Source organism: Lygodium microphyllum, chromosome 13, assembly GCF_053477565.2.
Source record: "Lygodium microphyllum isolate KBCC chromosome 13, Lygodium_microphyllum_v1.1.10, whole genome shotgun sequence".
In the NCBI taxonomy this organism is placed as follows: Eukaryota; Viridiplantae; Streptophyta; class Polypodiopsida; order Schizaeales; family Lygodiaceae; genus Lygodium; species Lygodium microphyllum.
Window position 1 is genome coordinate 78,405,744 of NC_141147.1, and position 25,038 is coordinate 78,430,781.

Here is a 25,038-nt window from a genome sequence, read left to right on the forward strand (position 1 = left end):
GGACATTGAGAGGGGATGTTAGGTATACTCAATGCCCTACCCTCAGAAGGTGCCACCAATGATCCATGGTGCTCAAAGTTGTAAGTCCCTCATTATGAGAAGAAGCCATGTGTGAGCCTAGACATTGGTGGATCTTGACTTGTATGTTAGATGAGGTATATGTGACCGGATGACCAAAAGGTGATTGTTGTTGATCTAGCCTTTGGGTTAAACAAAGTGATTAGAGCTAGTAGCAACTCAAGGCACACTCCATCGAGTTATACGGTAAGGAAGCTATCAGGGACCCCTATTTTGGGTCTGAGGGCCACAAAAGTAGCCCTTGACAAAGGTTAGGGAATATTCCATGGTCAACTAGTGGAGGTGCACATAGAAGGTCAGCAAACACATATGCATATGGAAGGGGTCAACAAACACATGTATACATGGAAGGTCAACAGAAACACATGTGCACATGGAAGGTCAATAGACAGAGGTACATATGGGAGGTCATCCATCATGACCCCCTTAACAAGCTATAAAAGGTAGACTCCTTCACAAATTTCATGATTTATCCTTTTACCCAATTAGAGTTATTCCAACTAGCCTTAAGCTCTCACCTTTCATTTGTCTAGATCGCCATCTAAGCTCACATTGGAAGCAAACAAGTGAACAGAGCCATCTTTGTATTAGCTTGTTTGGAGTTAAAGAAAATTTTTATTCTCCTCTTATCTATTGTGTACTCTCTTTCTCTATCTCTTGCTCAAATTCAATTCACTACACTAAATAATTCTTACATCATCTTGTTGGGATATTTTTTCCAGCAGTTGCTTACAATATGTCCTTTTTATTACAAAAGGAACATTTAATAGTCACAGTGTGGAATAAGAGTTGGTTTGTTAAGGTAGATACTGAGCTAGTGTTGCCTTTCTTTTGGTTTCTTTTCTCTTATCTAAATAACACTAAATGACACTTTCAAGTGTAGAACTTGGCACATTTGTTAGGGTAGTGATAAGAGTTGAAAAGACTTGCCTTATAGCTTTTCAAGAGTATTGCAATGGAATCTTCTTTAACTAGGGCTGAAGATAATTGAGCCAACAAACCTTTGATGTGGGAAATTAACTTTTCCAGGTCTTCTCCTTGCTTGTATTCCAATATGAAAAACTCTATTTTGAGAAAGATTTTGGAATTCTTTCCTCTTGCACCATACAATTTCTCAAACTTATCACACTTTTCTGCTGTTGCAAGTTGGTCAATATGGTGAATTAAGGATTCATCCAGGTGACACTATTATAGTTTGGGCTCTTTCATCATCTTCTACATCCATGGGGTTGGATGGAACAATGGCTTTGGTCCCTTTAATGAAGGGGAAATAACCCATCTCCATCATTTTATATTTCACTAACACCTGTCATGGGTGGATGTCCCTCCCATCAAACTTATGGATTTGAGGCTTTACATCAAGATAGGCCATAATAGGAAGGTCTTACTTATTGCAAAAGGCAATGGCAGTGTCTAATCTTTTACAATGCAAGCAGTAAGAGTGAAAGTAATTAAAATGATGTTTTAATCAAAGTGATTAGTAGGTTGAAAGTAACTGATGTGTACTCAAACAAACAAGATTAGATGAAGAGATGGAAATGGTCTATGTGTTTATATCTACCACATAAATTTTACAATGATTAAGAGTGAGATTATGAGAGTTAAGCATCTAGGGGATATGCTTAATATGAAACACTTAATCTCCTCAAGGCATAAATATCTTCTACAACTTATTTAAACTGAGATTATGATTGAGAAGTGGAGCATTAGTGCTTACAATCACTTATCTCAAATTTATGCCTCACTTGAGATGTGAAATGTTGAGGACTTCATGATCTCCATTAATGCACACATGGATTTGTAATTGTAATAAAATAGATTATGTCAAAATAGACTAAGGTATAAGCATCCATCAGGGAAGGACTAGCCAAGATTCCACAAAGTGGGTAGGATGCCCAAAAGAGGGTAGAAAAACTCATAACCCTAAAACACAAATGGGAAATCACCCTAGAGAGGGGTTTGACCCTTGCCCTAATCTTGGTCTATATAAGGATGGGAGGTAATGGACCCTTTTGGTGGATCCATGTTGCAGAAGTTCTATCCCTATAACTATTAAGCAACCATTTCTTCTCTTCTATTCTGTCATCTTTCTTATTCTTGAAAGTGAGGGAAGCTACATTTCATCTTCTTTCTCTTCTTCTTCTTCTTCTTCTTCTTCTTCTTCTTCTTCTTCTTCTTCTCTATTAGCTTCTCTTTTTATTGGTGTGTTTGGTAGTGCATGCAAAGAGTAATGACATTGGATCATGTTCCTTTGGTCATGGAACCATATTTGAGCCTTCGAGATGTCAAAATGTGGAAAGGTAAGATAGGTGAGTTCACTGTACCTTAAAGCTAGTCTTGTGTCCTTGGTTTCTAGGGATAGAGAAATGGATGCATAGTAAGTTAGAGAAGATAGTTGAGAAGATGGGGTGAGAGATTTTTGCCAAAGTGAGTTGTAGCTTTTCAAACAATAGAAGTCTACCTAGTGCCCTAACTGTTGTATAGCCCAATGTTAGTTTAAGCATATCATGTATAATTCTCAAGGTAAATGAGTGTTGATTGATGGAATGTACCAATTATTTGTTCCTCTCTCAAAAGGTGATCAAAGTCTAATTGGTATCCTGAAGTAGGTAACTAGTGAATGTTCATGAAAGTGGATTCATTTCTAATTTTGAGTAATTGAAGGGTTGGTCTAGTCTCTCATTCTCAAAGTCAAATAAGTTTCAATTTCAGTCGCAACCCATCGAGAGATATTCTTTATAGTTTGAGGCTAGAGTGGTTAGGGATATGTGGCACACTAGGATTACTAGAGAGCTTGGATGATGGTATATTAGTTGCACTTCTCAAGCACATAGACCACTCCTAGGTATTATGTTCACTAGGTCTTGTTTTGAGTAACAAGGTATGGTCTTGATTGTTGGAATGGTCTGCAAGGTATTGGTTCTTATCTTGAAGAGTTTAGGGTCTTTTTCACTTTTTTTTCTTGTTGCTCTAGATAAGGGCTTCTAGAGTGAAGTACTTCAAATAATTCACTTTAGACTTGGATTGATGACTCTAATATTAGATCAAAATCCCTTAGCTCTATTTTTTCCTCTAACAATTGGTGAATAGGTCAACACTCCTATGTAGGATTTGATTGCCTTGTTTGTTGCCAAAGATAGTCAATGAGAGAAGGGTGTCACAGATAATGTCACTTTTTGAGTGCTTGTCTTATGATCTCGAGCTTTGGCCAGTTCAAATTTTACTAATTTTAAGAAGCACTTCATGTTGGTATAGGTTTGAAAGACTAGATACACAACTAATGATGAGAGACAAAGCCTGGAGTCATAGACATGTACGTGACCTAGCATGGTAAAAGGGGGCTTCTAGTCACAAGGTAACAGACTTTGGGAAAAATTAAGGTGAGTATTGCAATGTTGGCTTCTGTCAATCAAGGCCTTAAAGTCTAAAGCAGTCTTCCATATGCAATGTAATATCATTCCAAGTCCTAAGGTTCTATTTAGATTGAGGTTCCAAGTCGACACTTAGTGCTACTAAAGGTGGACAATGCACCTAGGTCTAATTTGCAAGGCTAAGGTCCCAAAATAGGTGTCACTTCTCCTATATGGTGTCAAAAGAGGGTCATGTGCAATATCTTACAACTATTGAGGTTCCTCTATGAAGTAAAAGAGGTCTTTTTGACACTAGTTCATGGCATTAGAGTTGATTCACAAGGTTTAAGCTATGCTATAGTTCATGGAACTAGAATTGATTCACAAGGTAGCTATGTTGTAGTTGCATTTTACATGTATGATAGAGTTAATCACCCAAATGCTATCTCAAATTTCTCCTTGTCCAACGTCAAGGCATAGATACCTCTTCCACCTATTTAAAGTTCCTGAACTCCAAAATGCAGGTCCACTTCAAGGCTAAGCTTAGAATTTCAAGGCCTCCTTATCTCGATAGAGAGTATTTATCAACTCATATAAGTAGTGTGTTATATTTGTGTGTGCAATGTTTTCTTGATACCCTCAAGGTATTAATGAAGAGGACTAAGATAATTGAAGCCTAGGTTATTAGTAGCTTGTTCTTCAATTTTTGAGGGTATTCTTGAATCTAGGATATGGAGTGTCAAGACTCTTCCCTTCTTGGCAATATTACCTTAAGGTGAGTTATTATGCCTTATTTTCTATGTTTCAAGAGTCCCACTCATAAAGCCATATCAAAACATGGTCAAACATATCTAATAAGGTGGTCCTTGACTAGTGTGAGCAATGCCTTACTTGTTGAGCACTAAAGAGGTGCCAATGATGTTTTGATGAATTCCTCCTTATTGATTTAAGGTCTTGGTTGAATGGAGGAAAGGGAAGTTTAAGAATAAGAACAAGTACCCTAAATGTAATATTACATTTCATTAGAGGAGTTTTGAGGTCTCCAAAATGCCTTTTAGGAGGTAGAGAGAGAGTGTGCTCAAAACCAATCAAAGTAAAGCTTCCATAATGGAACTTCTATTTTTTTAAAATTAAAAATGTACTTTTTAACAAGGCATAAAGATTTATCAATCCAAAGTTTTGATTTGAATATCTGCATTTTATCCCTTATATTGTAATTATGGTAGTCTTTATATTAATGACACAAGGTCTCGTCCACTTTACATTACTAACAAGATCGTGATTGCGTGATAATGATATTAAATATAAATCCAAATCACTAAATTTGGGTGATTCAAACTTTCCACTTGTCTTCTTCTCTCCTTATTTGGCTTCTCTCTCTCTCTCTCTCTCTCTCTCTCTCTCTCTCTCTCTCTCTCTCTCTCTCTCTCTCTCTCTCTCTCTCTCTCTCTCTGTGCCCCATGAATGGAGAAATTTGACATTCAAAAAGGTGCTTAAGCTCTTAGACTACATCCATAGTAGTGTTTAACTGATTTGTGAGAATGATGAAAAATGGATTTATATTTGATTCAACTTCTTTAATGACAAAAATTTTGTTAAAAAGTTTTATAGATATCAAAGAGAAAAAGAGGAGTATACAATATAGCAATAATCTCTCTTTACTTTCAATAGAGTTTCAAGTGTTGATATTGAAGTAAATAGGCTTTGCTTTCATCATAATTACGTACGGAAGTATTTATAAGGAAATACATAAAATCTATTGCTTTTTATGAGGATTTTTCCTAAAAGAGATATCCTTTTTAGGAGTCCTTTAAGCTTTCTTTGATACTTTAGTTGCCACACACGTTGAGAACATGCCTTCAATTTGTTATGGTTTTGGACATATCTTCTTCCTTGCTCATTTGCACACTCTACATGGCCTCATCACCTTTTTTAATATCCTTTTAAACCTTGTACTTGAATTGATCATCTTTCTCTTATTGTGTTGGATACAATTGATGAGACAAGCCATGAGCCATTGCACTTACACCTTGATGTTTCCATGGGATTCCTTTAAAGAATTAATGAAATAACATTTCTTGGCCTAGAAAGTTTGGCTGGCTTTAAGGCCTAATGAATATTCTAAGATAGTTGTCTAGGATTGTAATTTATCCTCCAGTAGTTGAATTTGTCCTTACCATGCTAACCATGATTTATAAAAGAAATTAAAAAACATTGCAAGATCTTAATAAATCCATTTTCATTGATTGCTTTGTAAAAAATTCAATGTAATTATGGAAAAAATAATTTGGATCTATAGTGTCCCATCACTATTTTACAAATTTAAATCTAAGACTTAAAAATTGGGTGATTTTGACCTCAAATTTGAGCTCAAAAGGCCCAAAAATCCTAAGAAGATTGTAAACGTGACCTATTTGAGCTCAAGAAAAAGTTTTAAAATTGTCGTGCTACAATGTATCTTATGAAAAGCAAAATACTAAAGAAGAAAAAGTGGTATAAGCTATCATATTCATGTTTCATAAGACAATGGTGAAGAAGGAGAGAGTGCCTTATGAAAATCAAAATACTAAGAAGGAAAGGTAGTATAAGCCATCGTATTTGCATTTCATAAGACATTAGTGAAGGAGTCAAATCAAATGCTTTAGTCCTATAGTGTGTTTTATAAAAAGTAAAATACTAAGAAGGAAAAGTAGCATAAGCTATCATATTCGTATTTCATAAGACAACAGTGAAGAATGACACAAAATTAGAAGATAATGTTGAAGAAGGATACAAAATTAGATGCTTTGATCCTATTGTATACCTTATGAAAAGTGAAGTATTAATACAAAAAAGTAGTACAATTCAACATATTCTTGTTTCATAAGGCAATGGTGAAGCCACAATATTATATTTTTTACCCCTTGGCTTTAGAAACATGATTTTTAAGCCAATAGCATGTATATATCATTCCCCAAAATTGTGTTTCTCAAGACAACTAGCTAACTATCAATCTCACTAGTAGCTAGCCATTTTTTAAGAAAGTAAGGTTTGCAAATATTTAAACCCTAGGTAGCAATTTATTTATAAATATTCAACATTAAAGTGCCACAAAAGATTAGGAGGTGGAGATTAGACCTAGAGATTTTGGCTTGTCCTAGTGGGTTGATATCTTCCAAGAGATGCACTTTCCAAAACTATGTCTTTGTAAATGTCTTGTTTGAAATAGAGAGCTACTTTATATGGGACTTCTTAAAAGGTGGTTAATAGCACTAGATTTTTAGAAAAGGATTATTTTTCCAAAAAGATGCACACTTTTCAAGGCCAAAATGACACTTTTTTCCTATTTTAAGGGTCCCTTTGTAAAACCTTTGTTTTCATGCTTAATTCATTTCTTTAGAGACACTCAAACAATATAACTGTGTGCACACACTCAAGACCTTAGTCTTACAAGTCAGATATCCTCACAAATGTATCTACTTACTCCATTGAGATAATATGTAATGTTTATTTATTTATTAGATAGATAATGATAAGTATTTACATATTAAACTACAAGAATATGTGTTTTGTTGCAATGTATATTTGAAAAAATAATTGAGAAAATTCTCATACAAATAATTTTTGAAATATTTAGATCCAAATACAAACTTGGTTATTTCATGAAATACAAAGTAAAATTGCCCAACTGAAGGTGTAGATATATACTGTGCATGTCATATTAATAAGATTTGATACATAATTTAATACTTGAACTTAAATTTTCTCATTTATCTTATGAATTTCGATTTAGTTTATAACTCTATAGTTTGTCTCCAAGAAATTGATGTTTATTACAACAGTCTAACGTTTTCTTCTTTGAATTATGAAATATGCTTTTAGTTCATGACTCTCTAATCTCCCTCTAAGAAAATTACATTTCTTATAAGCAGCCTAACTTTTTATCCATTATCTTATGAAATGCAATTTTAGTTCATGACTCTATAGTCTATCTTGAAGAGATTTGTGTTTCTTACAATAGTCTTACTTTTTGTATGTGTTTTTATTTTGGGCAGAGAAGTATTTGTGATAAAAATTGATTGAAAAAAATCTATCATTTGAAAGAATGAGGAAGAATTGATTGAGGAGATGAGTAATTATATGATTTTTTACTTTCTTCATAAAGAAATAAATTCATCTAAGTTCAGGGATATCAAGGCAATGTTGAATGCTCCTTTTAACCTTCAAGACCTTGTGGAGGATCTTGCTAACAAGCTTCAAGTTATATGGAAGATTATATAATATATGTATAGAGCCTTACAATTGATAGTTATATACATTAAACTAATTCAAGAAACATGTGCTCCCAAGATAACTCTTGTTATAAGGTGAAACCTCATTAATGAGAAGTTCAATCTAAAAGAATCTTGGAAATCAAATGAATAGATCTTTTTTGAAGAAGTAGGAAATTTATCTAAGTTCAAGTATATCAAGGTAAGGTTAAATGTTTCTTCAACCTTCAAGATCTTCTGGAGGATCTTATTGATAAGCCTCGAGCTTATAGGGAAGATTATTCTAGACACATAGAGAAGTCTTGCAATTAACAATTATATACATTACATTGATTCAAGTAACCAATGCTTCCAAGAAAAATCTTATTATCAAGTGAAACCTCATTGAAAGTAGGTTAACCTTTTATCAAATAGTATATCCATGGACATGATAACCAATACAAATTTGGCATGTGAATTAGCCAGATCCAAAATGTTATCTAGAATGTGAAATGGTTATATATCATTAGAAAGCTCTTCAAACAAGGAATCTTGATGTTTAATTTGCAAAAAGTTATGATGTGATTTGTAAAATTTTATCATACACATGTTTTCTTAATATATTGATACTAATAAATACAAATATCATACTAGGTTAACTTGCTTTCACCATGCAATAACACATATGTATGTTTTGTTAATAAGCAATTCTTCAAATCAATATTGAAACAATGTTCACTACAACAAGATTGACTTATATCCTAAAAACCAATAATAACCATCACTAATATTACTCATCAATGACGAACTATTGTAGAAATGAGATGTGCTATTGTTAATGGGAACTTTACGATGTAACCTTTCATCCAAGAAAAGATCAAGTTTTTTCTTCCTTCAAATCTCCACACACCACATGCTTCATGGACTCTGAAAGAGTATCGAGTTTTGCTCTTTTTATGATTGATTCATACTTATATTATAGCTAAAGAATATAGTAAATTGAGTTTTTACCAAAAATGTAAAGATTATTGGATGATCAATCTACAGCTAAGGATGTCTTTTAAATATTGATATAAAAAAACTATGTGATTTCAAAAAAGAAGAAGAACGAGAAAGATCCACAGGTGTGAAAAATCCTACACGTGACATGCCTCCAACCAAAACAACAAGATGGAGACACTGCATCGATGCCTCCACAACACCCACCTGAGCCACCCTCTCTCAAATAGACATGAGAGCGAGGAGTAGCACCTATATCTTTAGCCGACCATGGGCTCACAACATCCACATCTCCGCAGCACCCCCCAGAACCACTCCTTGTGTCTGGGCCTAGTCTAGAGTATCGACCTCATCTACTAGAAACTGAAGCATCTGAGCTTGCCGAAGTAGATCTAATAGAACGGCCTAATGGTGTCAAAGACAACTCTTGGTCTGTCGTATCTCTAAATCAGGCTATTTGATCTGGAAGCATACATGTGAATATCTCCTGGAACTCGTCGTCGCTCATCCCTCGATTCATCCTGCTCTGCAAATATCGTCAAAGGTTACCTGCACAGACAAAAAATGATGTTAGCATAATCAATATAAATATTCAAGCAAAACACAATAATATAACATAGAAAATATTGATGTTACTTAAAATTCATATTCTAGAGTACCCTTATAAGCGATTCTTCAATGAATTGAGTAGGTAGATGCTGCAAGTATGACATAGCCTATGGTCCCATATCAATCTCCTAGCACAACCCTGCATACACTAGAAGGTCGATAGACAGGTCACCACAAAAGGATGAATCCACCTTGTTCTCAATCGTGGCCTTCTATCTTTCCATCATCGTTACCCAATTCTACCTCCTCTACACACTCCAAGTCATCTTCGACCTCCACCCCTTGCAATATCGACCCCTCCACCTACGTACTCTCCTCATCTATGCTTGGAACATTGCTTTCATGATACACTCTTGTACTCCGAGGTGTTGAAGGCACAATATACCACCATCAAGGTTGTGGGGGGTTTGGATAGAAAATTACATGTTCAAAATTACATATAAGAGAGATTCAACATTTGTGACATATCTGCGTCGTAAAAAAAATTTAAAAAACAATCCATACACGTGTTCACAATGGGTCAGCAAGACAAACATGTCGTGAAAATCCATCCATCTTTTCTTAGAATCTATTTCGAGAAATCCAGATGGACCTTGTCGAACAGTTTCCCCGGCTCCTTCCAATACCACTTTGAACCATTGCACATCGAATATGATCATGGAGAAGCTACCGTAATCCACTGAGATAACACTTTGCAAGTTCCCAAAATACTCCATCTAATCTATAATAGTGTTTGGATCTGTGGCTCACCGTTGGCTCTCTTGCTTGAACTTTGCCATGACACCACAATCCATTGTGAAGCGCATTTTATCGATGTGCTCGACACGAAAATGTCGCCCGTGTGACCACACCACACTGTATATTTTTTAATGTACATTGACATGGTTAGATTAGTTGTCACATATAAAATCTAGATACGAAAACTTATAAAATATGTGGTCACCTTCGGACTACATCCCCTCGAGAATTCCCACTCATCAGTATAGACCTCCACCCCTTCACGAGAAGCTATGATCAAAGCTCCATATAACCATCACATAGACATAAACCACGACATCTCCTCCATGCCCTTAGGATATCAAATCGATCGATGGCACGTATTGCATCAAAATTCTGATTGAGCTTCTTCTCGATCTTTCTCGGCTTGCTCGTACCTAGCAAGCCATGTCTCCATGGATGCATGGTGCAACATACAAAAACGATTCACTTTCTCCTCCATTGTGGTATACATTCTTTTTTCTACCCCACTTCCAACCACCATATCTCCGGTCACTCTATCATCATCTTTCAACGACTATAAAATACTATTGTCTGAATCCACTATTGGTAGCCACTGTGAAATATGCACTAAAGCCTCCGACACCAACCAACCTTCAGCCATGCTACCTTCTGGTTGAGCTCGTTGTCGCACAAAGCCTTTCAAGGTTTTCATGAAGCACTCCAAGAAGAACATCCATCGTATATGGACGAGTCCCGCAATCTCCACTTCATCTACAAGATGCACCAAGAGGTGGGCTTGTATCATGAGCATGCTGGTGGGAAGGTACTTCTCAAAGAGATAGACCATCTCCATTGCTCCTCGCCTTGCGGATTCAATAGAGGATGTCTTGATCTCCTTCTATGAGATCCATTGCACTAAATTTGACAATCGATAAATTGCCCCTTATATCTCTAGAGTGAGGCATCCCGCGATCACGATTGGCAGTACAAACTGCCACAAATAAAGAAGCATTACAAACAATGATTAGACACTAAATAGCAAAATACACATGCCACTTACAATCAAGGTCAAAAGGTACGTGACATATCTTATACCAATCATAGAATTTCAGCCCTGATAGTTGGTCGTCTTTAGAAAAAGTGGATCTGAGAGAATACATCATACCCGTCGGACCTGATAATATTCTTCATAATGTGCTCTTCTTTAGTCGACAGAACCCAAGGAGCACGAGGTAGTTGCAAGTGACCATCGGTGCTTGACTATGGCCAAAGTGCCTCCATCTTTCCTACCTCCTTCAAATACATTCATGTCCCTGCAGTGTCTCTCTTTCTTGTGATATGGTCCCATAGTAAGTCACATTTTTGAAAATATGCATGGGATCCAACAAGTGCCTGATCTGTAAGTGGGTTCAATATGACAACTCGTAGAAAATCGAGAACCGTCACATTCTTTTTGGATGTGCCTTCATATGGAACATTTTCAACTCGTACCAGCTTTGGGCATTCATTCCTACTGGAGGTTGTCAAAACCTTCCCTTAGTTCATGACCCTCCAACTTTCATAAAACATGTCGTGGATTATCACAAGACTCAGGCATGATATTTCCAAGTGGTAGTATATGATACTTTAACAACCTGAAAAAAAATCATAAAACACCTTGAAAAAGTATACTTTTATTTTGTAATGGTGCCGAAAAAAAATCAACGGAGAGTGCATAGAATGTACCTAAATAGCTCGGTCACACTCGCATCACTCCACCCATATTTTGCCTACATGGTATGGATGCTTCCTCTCTTAGCAGATCAAATGCCTCGGCATCCATGGGCATTAATGCATCAATCATTGCCTCCATCTGAGGTTCCAAGATTGGAGGAAAGTTTGAAAGGTTGCATGTCTCCTCTGGTATTGACGGTATAGACTGAGTCGTGCCTTCCAAGTGGTGGATTGGCTTAGGCACTCCATCCATCGCATGCCCACGAACTCTTCGAACTGGTTGCAATAGGTGCATTCCTCCTGGGATGAGACGTCACCTCCCTGTATAAATTTTGCAACCACATCTAATGTTTTTGTTTATGATATTCAATTAGTTTGCAAATGTAAGGTGTGATTAATGCACACTTTTCCTATCATTCGCTCAAAGTCAGAGATCTCTTGATCAATGATCTCCGATTGAAACTCATCGAAGCGTCGTACGCGTTCTATAGACAAGTGACACTTTCTTCAGATTGCCAGCTTGCATTGAGAGCAAGGATACGGGACATGCTAATTAAGATATGCTTTGTGATCTTGGACATCACGACCATCATCGTTTTCCATTTTGTCTACGTTACGACAAACAACTAGTTTTTGTTCTCATTCTCTTTTTCTTTTTTAATTTGTTTGAGAAGGGATTTATTCTCTTGTAACTCAATAGAATTAACATCAATTGAAATGTATTGGTTTACAACACATAACAAACTAGTCTAATATACATTATTAAGATTCCATATAAACCTTCTTACATTTTAACATAAATTTTTAGGAGCTATTGAGCTTGCACAAGTAGAAGGCAAAGAGTCATCTTTTATTTAAGTCTTTCCAATAGCTAAGAGACATTACATCATGATAAGAATCCTATTATAAAGATTTACCCATGGAAATTAGATACATTAATAGTATGGTTAACCCTAGATTCCTTCAAAATAAACATTTAATAACTTTTAGATTTTCCATCCACTATATCTACTTAAGGTTGGTTCTAATATAGGGAAGATGATCGATATTGATCAAGAAATGTGTGCCATTCCATATCCAACACCTTTCATGATCGAGAAAGATCATAAAGTCAATCTAAGGTGTGCACAAATTGATCCCTTTTCATCCAATTCTAGAGAGTGCATGGCCTTGCAAATCTAGAGACTATAGTCATATCTAGGTGCATATCTATATTTATAACATGTCCATCCACTAAATCCTAATGGGATGAATTTATCAAGAGGTAATTAATGTAACTTCCACTCAAAACTCCCTTGTAATAATCAAACTCCATTACCTCAAACTACTTAAGTCTACCTCATAGGAAATGTTCCACCTCAACCCCACAAGGATCAACCTAAAGCAAGCCTAAATTGTGACTATGGGCTCCTGCCATGGTTATCTAACATTAGCTTAAGATAACTACTTTGCTATCATCTCTCAATCTTAAGTAGAACATTGCATTGGTTTAAAGAGGGTAAAAAATGAGGGGGCATGATATGCATCAACCACTTTATTAATAAGGTATAGTCTCAACTCAGGCACCCTAAAATAATATTGATTTGGATCTATGCTGACACACTAGGATAGTTGACATTCGATCATTCCTACTTGACCTAATCTAACATTTCAACTTTTTAGTGGAGTCCTCTTGGCTAACCAAGACCGCTTTGCTATATAAAAATTCCATGGGAAATTTAAACACCCGCTTCCCTCAAGGAGTAGCTTTAGTTTTCTAACTAACCCTAACACAATTTATCCACCTCTCTCTACACTCTTCGTTTCATGTTCTCTCTCCCTTCTCTTTCTTTCTCTCTTTCTCTTTCTTTGTTTCACCTATCTTTGTTTCTCTCTGTTCCCTTATGTTTTCTCACTCATTCTCCTCTCTCCCTCCCTTTCCCTCTCTCTCTCTTTCTTTGTTATATTTCATGTTTATTCTCTCTCTCTCTCTCTCTCTCTCTCTCTCTCTCTCTCTCTCATTCTCTCTTCCTTTTTCTTTCTTCTTCTCCCTCTCTCATTTTCTCTTTTTCTCCCTCAATGCACTTTATTCTCAAGAAAACCAAACAAAAGAAATGAAGAAAGAACAAGAACAAACCAAGAGGAGGCAATGTACTTGCCACAAAGGCCTGAGGATGGATTCTTCGTCTCCTCTTTGCAACGGCCCCTCTTCCTCCTTCGTGCACTTCTCCCTCTTCTTCATGAACGGCAGCGGTGGCGGTGAGAAGCTCTCCTTCTCTCTCATGTCCCTCTCCCTCCTAAGGTCACGATCTCTTTCGCTCTCTCTCAAACTCTTTGCGACAAAATGCCATGCTTGGGTTTTTGCCAGCTTTTTTTCTCAGAGTGGCATCACTATTTGTGTCGTGCACCGCTAATTTGCATCAAAAACACCCGTCGCTATACCCTCGTTCCCTTGTAGTGTCCCATGTGCTCTCATAAGGGATAAGAGATAGAAGAAGACCAAAATAATCTTAAAGGTGAAGGCTCTCTCTCTCTCTCTCTCTCCCTTTTACATTATTCAAAAAGTGCTTTTTATCTAAATAACAGTAGAAGTTTATGTTAGCCACCAAAATTGGGTATATAGTTTGGTGACATATCACTATTTTTAAAAAAAATAAAATTGTGCTTATATTTTGATCAAATGTTTTTTAATTGTGAAATCTTTATTAAAATGCATTTGGATTGAAAAACTGATAATTTGGTGATACATTACTATATCAAGAAATTACCAAACATTTCGATTAAGTGCTCTTTTATTGAAATGCATTTAGATCAAAATATTTATAAGAAGTTTTATAACGATGTCAACAAAAGCTTAAATGTGAAGGTGAATTATGTTAAAATGTTTTCTAGTAGTAAAACCAATAAATAGCTCTTTGAAATCATCACTCCATGTGTGGTACTTTCCATTTTGGTCACTTCAATTTTAAAAAGAATTATTATGAGTAAGATGGAGGAAAAAACATGTGGATCATTTTAACGAGTTAGAGTTGTGATTGTTTATACCCAAAAACATGACTCAAAAAACATTGGTGAGAGGTGCATACACATTTGCATATGTACATGTTTTTAAAATTTTTTCTCATATACTAAATTATATGATCATTACAATAAATGAAAAGGAAGTTGCTTCCAAATATTCCAACAAGAAAAAGAAGCAAGCTTGCATGAAATGTAGATATAGAAGCTCCCTAATCTAACCATTAAGTTTGTTCATTCCTTATATATTCATCAAAGTTGTAATTTAACATTGAGAAAAGAGGACTTGCTATTTAGTTTCATGAGTAGACTTCTTTAAATGATCATTGTACATCCACTTGAGTGCATGCGATCACATCCTCTCAACATCAAATTTATGGTCATTTTGAGGCCCATGCATAAGAAAATGTACAACCAAGTTGTGAAAGTTACATGTTGTCGCACATCTATTGCAACAACTTGTATATTGAAATGGTAATCTTTTAGTAGGACCATAGTTGTCTTGTGAGTTTGTACATGTTGGTTCAACACAAAGTTTGTATGTGACTATACTTTGTCTCATTTAATGAGGTTGGTTCCCCTTCTCTCTTTTTGTGTACATATCATATGGGTTGTATACAATAGGTTTAATCTTGATGAGCATGTTGCTTCCAAAGAGGTGGGATGCTAAGATTGCATGTATGTTATGAGCATTGTATAATTCAATTAATTGCTTTTCTATATTTGGTAGTGGATGATTGGTAGGGAAGTGGAAAGTTGCGCAAAAAGAAGTTGGAAAGTGAGGAATCTTAAAACCTGTTCTAAGTCACCATAAGCAATTGGGATTTGATCATGTCATTTGAAAACATTAAGGTGAAATGACTGCATTGTTGTGAGTATCTAATCATAGGATATGTGGATGAACACATGATAGCTTAACATGTCAAAAAGTCAACACAACCAATTTCGATAAACACAAAAGGTCCTTTAGGTTAACCAAATTGCATAAAGCTGTTGGTAAAAGGATGAAGACAAAGAAGAGGAAAGGGAGAAAGACTAAGACGAGGAGGAAGAAAATGAAAGCAAACACATTTTCCTTGCAATAATCTTGTACAAGAACAAGTTGTACCAAGAAGTTAAGAATAAGTACTAGGGCCTTGTCTTTAGGCAAGCAAGAAATTTGATGTTTTTCTCATCGAAAAACAACATTTTAGTGTATTTGTATAAGTTGGGAATCTAGAATAGTGTTTAGAATTTCTCATGGCTTTAAAACAAAGGATAAAAATTCTAGTTATAGGATGAAAAATACATGGAATTAGATTGAAGAATCTCTCCAAAATTTTGAGTTAAAGGCTTTCATATGTGTTACTAGAAATGTTTTTGGTACAGTCATAAAAAATCCTAGTTGTGAGACAATGGGGTTTCTTTGCATAAGCATGCAATTCGAATTGTCCCATAATTGCCAAATAGCCACAGCATGTGGAATGCTCCACGGCTCCAATGACTGAGAACCTGGACCTGAGTGATTATCTAGAAGAGCTTGCCTGATGAAGCCAGTGGATTGGAGATCTAGGTTTTGTGCTCTGCTTAGCAAAGCCTAAGGTTAAGTGGATTCATCTAAGCGTTGCTGTAAATATATGATGATGATATTAATGTATGTACTCTATGGTGCAGTTTAAAAAAGCAAATGTTTTTTTCGTGCTATGGATGGTTCATAACAATGTATATTTTGTTGGCGTGGGCGGATAAGGTGTGAAGAGAGAGTGAGGGCGACGGGGGTGGACTTGGGAGGGCAAGTTGGGAGGCGGGGAAAAGCTTACAGCAGAAAAGGAAAGGTGGCAGCTGGCTAGTTGAAAAGGAAGAGGCCAGAGGGCCTCTGTGTGTGTGTGTTTGAGAGAGAGAGAGATATATATATATATATATTTATATTTATATTTATATATATCATTCATCATTGGTCGTCGCATCATACGTACCGATACGTACACAGATAGATTGGTCATTGATCGGATCGGCACATGCAACTGCCCCGCCGCCCCCCAAGGCCCCCTCTCTCTCTCATCCTCGTCAACCTTATCTTCGCGTTGTCAAACAATGGCTCCCTTAGGCCTACCACATCAACAACCCATTGCCAATGGCTTCTTTCCCACGCCTTCACCATCTTACGAAAATGAACTCTGCTCTTTGTCACCCTCACACAATTAGGCATTGTCCATAACCGAATTTAGACTCTAGAGAACTCCTACACATGCCAATATTTCTAAACATAAGAAATAGCCTTACGTACAAGGAAATGTTTTATCCCTTAGTAAAGTGGCGAATTATAATATATATGAAAGTGCATTAAAACAAAATAACATGCTTGCCTTTGTGGAATATGTTGACAGTGCACTTCACATGCCATAGCTTCTAGCACCTCAATTGGTACTTCACATCGGTGGGAGGAGGTTTTGTTACCTTATTAATATTGATATGTTAGTATTGATAACATACAATTAGCCATGTATTGCCAACATCTTAATATGATTCTATATTAATATTGTAACAATGTATTTGTATTAATAGCCATTAAAAAAATCTACTATTAATGCACATGAACAAATATATTAATATCATAGTATATTAATAAATTAAAGTCGTCAAATACTTATAATATTTTAATATTTGTAATATATCAATGATCATACATAATTACATAAGAAAATATATTATAATAAAATATTATATGAATATATTATGCGCAACATAATCATACTAAATAACTAAACATAATAAATTAATCATACCACATCTAATATAGTTCTATTGTGCATCATTATTTCGAAACGTTAATAATAGGAGGTAATAATATACTAACATATATCATCTCATTCATACTATCATTACTATACTTTTAAAATTTTAATAAAAATTCAATGTTCTTCTTATTATTACAACACTTAACTTTACCTTTATGTTATAAATAGTATTATGTACTTATTTATTAGATAAAAAACATTACTATTAGTATATTATGTTATAAAAGTCATATAAACATTGAATTAAATTTTCAAGAAAATATTAGATATACTAATTACTTAGCTAACAAGTTAATGTATATTTCATTTATAAATACTGCTTAATACTAAATTATTGTTATGAAGCAACATTCAATTTCAATATTCATATCCCTATTATAATATTCAAAAATTAATTTTTATTATAAAATAAAATAATGATATTGAAATGTATGTCTAATTATTTAAATTTAATATAATAAAGTATTAATATAAAAATTTTTAATCAACCTTTAATATATGAAAATGTCTGAAGGAGAATGGGGACACACACACATTGAGGGGAAAGAAGTAAATTCATACTTGATCGCTTGAACCAAGACTAGTGCTAACCTTCAAACCATGTGGCAAAGATGGGACCACAATCAAAAGTCATATCAATGTGACAAAAATGATGGTCTTTTGAAAACTACATCTCAAGCTTTTTATTTTTAAAAATTAACTATGAATGCTTTAAGGGTTTCCTATTAATGTAAGAAACTTAATATTTATATATTCATTAGTATTAAACATAATGTTAAAATTATTTAATACTAATATATAAATAAATATTAAATATATTAATTTATTAATATATTTTTATAATGTCATGGAATGTAATTAATACCTAGGGAAAGCCCTCTTATCCCATAAAACCTTGTAGCTACCAAAGCAAACTGATCGTAGTGTAGTACCCCACACAAGAAAAGGGGCTAACTAAGCCTTAAAATTCAATAAGGTTCATAAAAGAAAATAGTTTTCTTCAAAAAACATGAAATACCCATCATTTTGATCCAAAGTATTGTCTCATCATCCCAACAATGTCATTTGAGTTGGATGCCTTCATTCCATTGTCAAGGTGTATTTAGTTAAAGACCTTAATCACACAAGGATTTGAAGAGAAGAGGTGTAGAGAATAGGGATACAAAATATTAAGAAGAAAGAAAAGATACTTGATTTAAGATCCAAGAATTTGTAGAGAAGCCATAGATTGAATCCTTGGTGAGCAAATAAGAATCAATACATGCACTTGAGACAATCGCTCAAACCCTATGTTTTAGGACAATAGCCAAATCTATCTGAGATGATGGCTCAAAAGAAACCGTGATAATGACAAAATTTTTTGCTATACATAAGCTATCATTCCTATGTATACCATCAACCAAGAAGGCTCCTCGTCTCATTGATAGTATGTATAGGAATCAAGAAAACATCTCTAAAATCTTCATTTTTAAATTTCAGCCCTATTCTTTGCACACTTACACTACTCAAAAATATTCTTTCTCTACCCAAGTTGCATTCAAAATCAATCCTTTACATGCTCTAAGCATATGGCAAAAGCATACACTGATATGGTTTCTATAAGTGGTTCAAATCTTATATAAGGATCAAGGGAAAATGATAACAATAGTATTATAATATTCATGACACCATAAGTCTCTACTCCAAATCAATCCAAAGTAGTCCCAAATTCACTCATTTACTCCTCTTGATAAGGACCAAGCTTCTACTAAGCATACCTAAGAAGAGGCTTCTTATACATGATTTAGAAGCACTCAAAAGTAGCCTAAACTACTATGAATAGCATACATGCCCTATTCTTGCATGTGGGATTAGGCCATGAACTTCTCTAGAAACTCATATCGTGTTTGTCCCTTCTAATGCTCTGTCTTCCTTGAGTGTAGCTCTTCCATTTGCTTCTTCAAGCCTTGCTTGTTAATGCATAAGCTTCTCCCTTCTCTCACCTTTGTTTGTATTTTCCTACTCCCTTTTCTAACATTATTTATCCATGCTACATCCTCTTACGTTTTCCTCTTTTAAAAAGAGTCAACCATAAGGCTTCATTAAGCCTACTACTATTTACCTCCCAAGTTTCCAACTCCTGGTCACAAGTGGACTTTACTTTCTCCAAGTTCCAATAGGACTTTTGACTATTCCTCTTCATGAGAGGCCAAACACTTGTCAGTTCATGCATAGGTAAGTAGTTGCAATAGATAAACTTCTTGGAAAACACATCATATCGTGACCCGTATACATACCACTAAAGTCTCTTTCTCGTGCTTTTGTATCGCAGACATGTGCATCTCTAAACTTGCATAACCTCTGACATGTGCCACACTTCTCAAACTCACGGTCAATGCTTTTCACCAATTATGAATAGTCACTACCTGCTCTCAAAAACTTGTCAATAAAGACAAACCTATATAAAATTGCTCATAACTTTCCAGCCATAACATGGATCATGAAGCTTTTTAAAGGAAAACTATTGTCATGGTTCCAAAGCAAAACTTCCATGGAGAGACTAGAGTCAAATTTTGTAAACTGCTGCCCTAAAAAAACTCTACATAGCATGCTATCTACTTTTATGAACATCGACCTTCCAAAACATGTATTTTCATATACTTACTCAGTTGGCTACCAAACTTGGTAGGAATCTTCTTTAGGTGTGAAAGTATCCTTTGGATTTGTTGTGCATCATCAAAGGCTTCCCATCAACATTAAATTTTAGATCATTAAAGTTGTCTAAAAGAGTGAACTACAACAACCTACTTTGCAACTTGCCATGTAACATACTTACAACACTCTTACCATAGTCATTTTAAAACTACTTCTCCTCTGACATATGCTAACTTCTTAGTCTTTAACACATTTAGAGCCCTCTATATCATCCATAGAGTCATCCTCTTCATTATCATGTGTGGTACCTATATAAAAGTCTTCTTCCTCATAAGCATCAAACTCTCTTTTTGAACAATTTGATCCATTCCTTGCAAATGTATCCTCAACTCTATACCATCCAACTCATTAAGGGAATATGAAGCAATATCATGCACAAGCTTAATCATATACAGATCAAATCCACCTTTTTGAGACCTTTCAAATAGTGATGTGCTGATTTTCTAAGCTATTATTATAGACTAGCACCTAGTCTCGCTCGTTTAAAGCCCTTAGCATGAGTCTCTGCCCCTTGTCAAATCTTTCTTTATTGTGAGTCCTTGCTACCCTTAACTTTGCAACTACTATCTCTATGTCATTGTGTCTTTTCTTTGACTAATGAATGTGTATGGTAAGAAGATCTTCTCTGCTTAGCCCTTCCTCCCAAGGTAAAAGACTCCACATAACACCTACATCTTCCAAAGTTATAATAGGCTTGTGTCCATACAACTAGCATATATCTAATTATTGCACTTTTTTGTGTGATTATCCAATAATGCATATGGCAATAACTGTGGTCACTCTTTCATTCTACCTCTATATGACATTAGCGAGAGTTTGAGATTGGTTTTTAGCCATTTATCATGTATAGAGAGAGTGCGTGCTCCACCAATGAGGAGAAGGCCTTCGTGATGGAACTTTTTTTTCAAAAATAATTTTCATATTCTTGAAAATTAAATATGTTATTTTTGATATTTTTAGTTTTATTGAAATGAGAAAAGTAATTGTCGAGTAATTGTCGCTTTCCAACAGTAAAGTGGAGTATTGTCATATTTAAATAGTAATGTTTTGCCATCACATTTTAGCCATTTCTCTTACCGAGGGGAAAAAAGGTGGTAGAAGCCTCTCCTCATTTGAAATATTTGAGTACTCAATGCTTGTTCCCTCTCTCTTGCCTCTAGTCTGCACCCTTTGGATTTTTTGTTTGTTTTCTCTCCACTCACTTGCATGTCTCTGCCCTCCATCTTCTTACTCCATGGAGGCATCTTCTTGGTGCAAAAGACCTAGTGCTTCCATCGAGTGCATAGTCACTTTCAATACGATCGATGAGCAAGACATGTGGGTTCCCTTGACCATAACGAAGGGAAGTTGGATAATCATGTAGCCAAGAAAGTGGAAGAGAATTTTGATAGTGATAGCAGAACTTAAACATCACGAAAGTGCCAGACAAGTGCCAAATGACGAGAATTTCAGGTGGAATTCAAAGCTTCATGGAAGTAGAGGTTGTGGATCCAACAATTTTAAGTGGCCATGAAAGACGAGAATTCAAATTACTTTGGAAGCCAAACGTCACAATGGTTGCACATTTTTCATCATTTGTCAAGGTGCCAGATTGAAGTAAGATGAGTTCCAAGCAATTCACAACTTCAACACCGTCATGGAGAAATTTTTAGAAGCAAACTTGGGCGTCGAATGCAGGAGAAGCTGAAGACCGGGCACTTAAGGTGTGAATTGCCTTTGGAGACGAAAGGGAATGGTGCACAGATCGGATGCTGTATGCTCGCGTAGTGAATGTCGGAAGGTCCCCAAGAACAATGAACTCTACTTTTTGCACAAGTTACAAGGTAAAAAGCATGAACGACAAGAGCAAGAGACCAATTGGGTGCAATCTCCCCCCCATGCCTTGTGTGAGCGCTTCACAAAGCATGTATTTTATGTATATTTCATCTTCATGCTCAATAATAGCCCAATTTACAAAAATATAACAAGCTTTTAGCTTTTGAGTTTGCTTTTACACAAAAATAGGAATAAAGCTAATGGACGGTGCCTAAAGAGTCTAGCACGCCCCATACAATGTCCAAATAGAAATAACATAACCGTGCGCCTATGCGCATACAAAATAATAATAAATAATCGATGCCTCAATAAATAGGCATGACAAAATATAGGCGTGGCGTCTATCAAAATATAATCCACAAATCGAATACTCGCTATCCTCCAATGCTTTCCTCTGCCACTACTGCTATCTCTACACATCAACTGAAGCATTCACAATCGTTAGTAAAATAATACAATTAAACTGACAAAAGTGAATACCTACCAGCCTTCAGCTACATAAATAAATCAACTGGCTAGAAATAAATCCTAACCTTAATTTATTACGAGTGCGCACTCAAAACTCATAAACATTTATTAATTTAATATGCATTTTGCGGAATCACCCGCTATGGAATCACCCATGTACACACTAAATTAATGAAACGCCCGAAAAGGATAGGCGTCCCCACCAACTTCTCGTACAAAGAATCCACTTTGTGTATGAGCCTCGGTCATCAAAGTTTACGGAATCCACCGTAAAACCTCACGGAATCCACCGTGAAATATGCCTCCTGGCATCATACCCCCGGGGTGGGATAGCAATTGACCTCAATTGCTATTAGCTCAATGTGGAGCTAACAGAGTGGGGAAAGCATTTAAGTCTCTAGCGTGCATCCATTGTGCTTCCTCTACAGGATGGTTCTTAAATTTAACTAGATATCTAGAATACCTTCGGCCAGTTCTAGTGGTCATAAAGTCAGTGTCTATGATAGCTTCTGGTTCAAGTATTTTAGTCTCTTCCTCTAATAAAGGTGGATTTTCATAAACAGGATGTACAGGTAATTGGCCTCTAAATGGTCTCAATAAACTAATGTGAAATATGTTGTGAATTTTCCAATGAGGTGGTAATTCTAACTTGAATGCATTGTCATTAATTTTATGAATGATCCTAAATGGTCCATAGAATCTGGGGGCTAATTTCACAACTGGATGTCTATCTACACTTTGCAGTCTACGTTTTTCTATTCTCAACCAAACATAGTCATCAACTTTGAAATTCATTGCTTGTCTTTTCTTGTTGGCTTGTTTGGTATATGATTGTTGGGCTTTAGCAATCATATCTTTAACCTCATCAAAAATACTGTTATGCATACTAGCAATATCATCAGCACTTTGAATTCTATTTGACAAACATGCAACAGGTGTAGATAATCTATATCCATAAATCACTTCAAACGGTGCTTTCTTTTGTAGATGTGTGTGGTGTATTGTTATATGCAAACTGTAATAAATGCAAATGTGTATCCCATGTCTGTGGTTTAGAGATAGTATATGCACGTAAAAGATCTAGAATTGTGCTGTTAGTGGCTTCTGTTTGTCCATTAGTTTCTAGATGAAATGCAGATGAGAAATCAATCTTTGTGCCTAAGTTAGCAAACAGGGTAATCCAAAAGTTGTTACAAAATCTAAAATCACGATCTGAAATAATAACTTTTGGCAATCCATGGTTAGTAAAAACAGTTTTCAAAAACAATTGTGCTGCTTGTGATGCTGTTAAAGTTTTCTTACATGGAATGAAATATGCTTGTTTACTAAATCTATCTATAACTATCCAAATCATATCATGGTTAGATTTAGTATTAGGTAAACCAGTAATGAAATCCATAGAAATTTGTTCCCAAGGTTTAGATAGAATAGACAAAGGCATAAGTAATCCATACTGTTTACCATGATGTCTCTTAACTCTTTGACAAATCAAACATTCAGAAACAAAGTTAGATACATCAGCATCCATATGGGGCCAATAAAAATCTTCAGTTAATGTACGTAAGGTAGATATGATACCTCTATGACCTTGATATGGGGGACAATGAATTTCATTCAAAACAAAAGATCGAAATGGAATTGTAACACACAATCTCTTTTCATAAAACATAAATCCATCATTATATGACAATGAATCAATAGGAATCAAATTATTTTGAACTAATTTATTCCAATCAGCATGAAAAGTAATATCCTGATGATATGTATGTTTCATAGCAATCAAAGAATCAAAAGATATAACAGAAATATTATGAATGGCAGGTCTTCTACTCAATGCATCAGCCACCACTACATTTTCTTTTCCGGGTTGGTATTGAATGATAGGATGAAAACTTTGAATAAAGGAGGCCCATTTGATATGCCGGTCAGAGATTTGAGGTTGGCTAAGTAAATGTCTAATACTTTGCTGATCGATCTTAATCATAAATTCTGAAACCATTAAGTAGTGTTTCCACTGTCTTAATGCTTGTACAACTGCTAATAGTTCTTTGTCATATGTGGAATATTTCAGCTCAGAAGGTTTCAACTTACAACTAGAATAGGCTATAGGATGATTGTCTTGCATAAGTACAGCTCCTATTCCTGATCCACTAGCATCGGTCACTACTAGAAAGAATGGCCTATTAAAATCAGGCAACTGTAGAACAGGGGCATGGGTTAATGCATATTTCAGTAAGTCAAAAGATTTCTGTTGATTTTCGGACCAATGATAAACAATTCCTTTCTTCAGAAGTTTAGTCAGTGGTAAAGCAAATAATGAAAAATTACGTACAAACTTCCTATAGAAACTAGCAAGACCAAGGAATGAGCATAGCTCATGCACGTTTTTAGGTACATGCCAATTCAATATTGCATCAATTTTCTTAGGATCAACTTTAATTTCTTCAGATGATACAATATGACCTAGATACTCAATTTTTATTTTAAAGAATTCACTCTTTTCAGAATTTGTATACAGTTGATTTTCTTTCAATAACTGAAAAACCAATGACAAATGCTCATAATGTTCTTTCTCATTTTGACTAAACA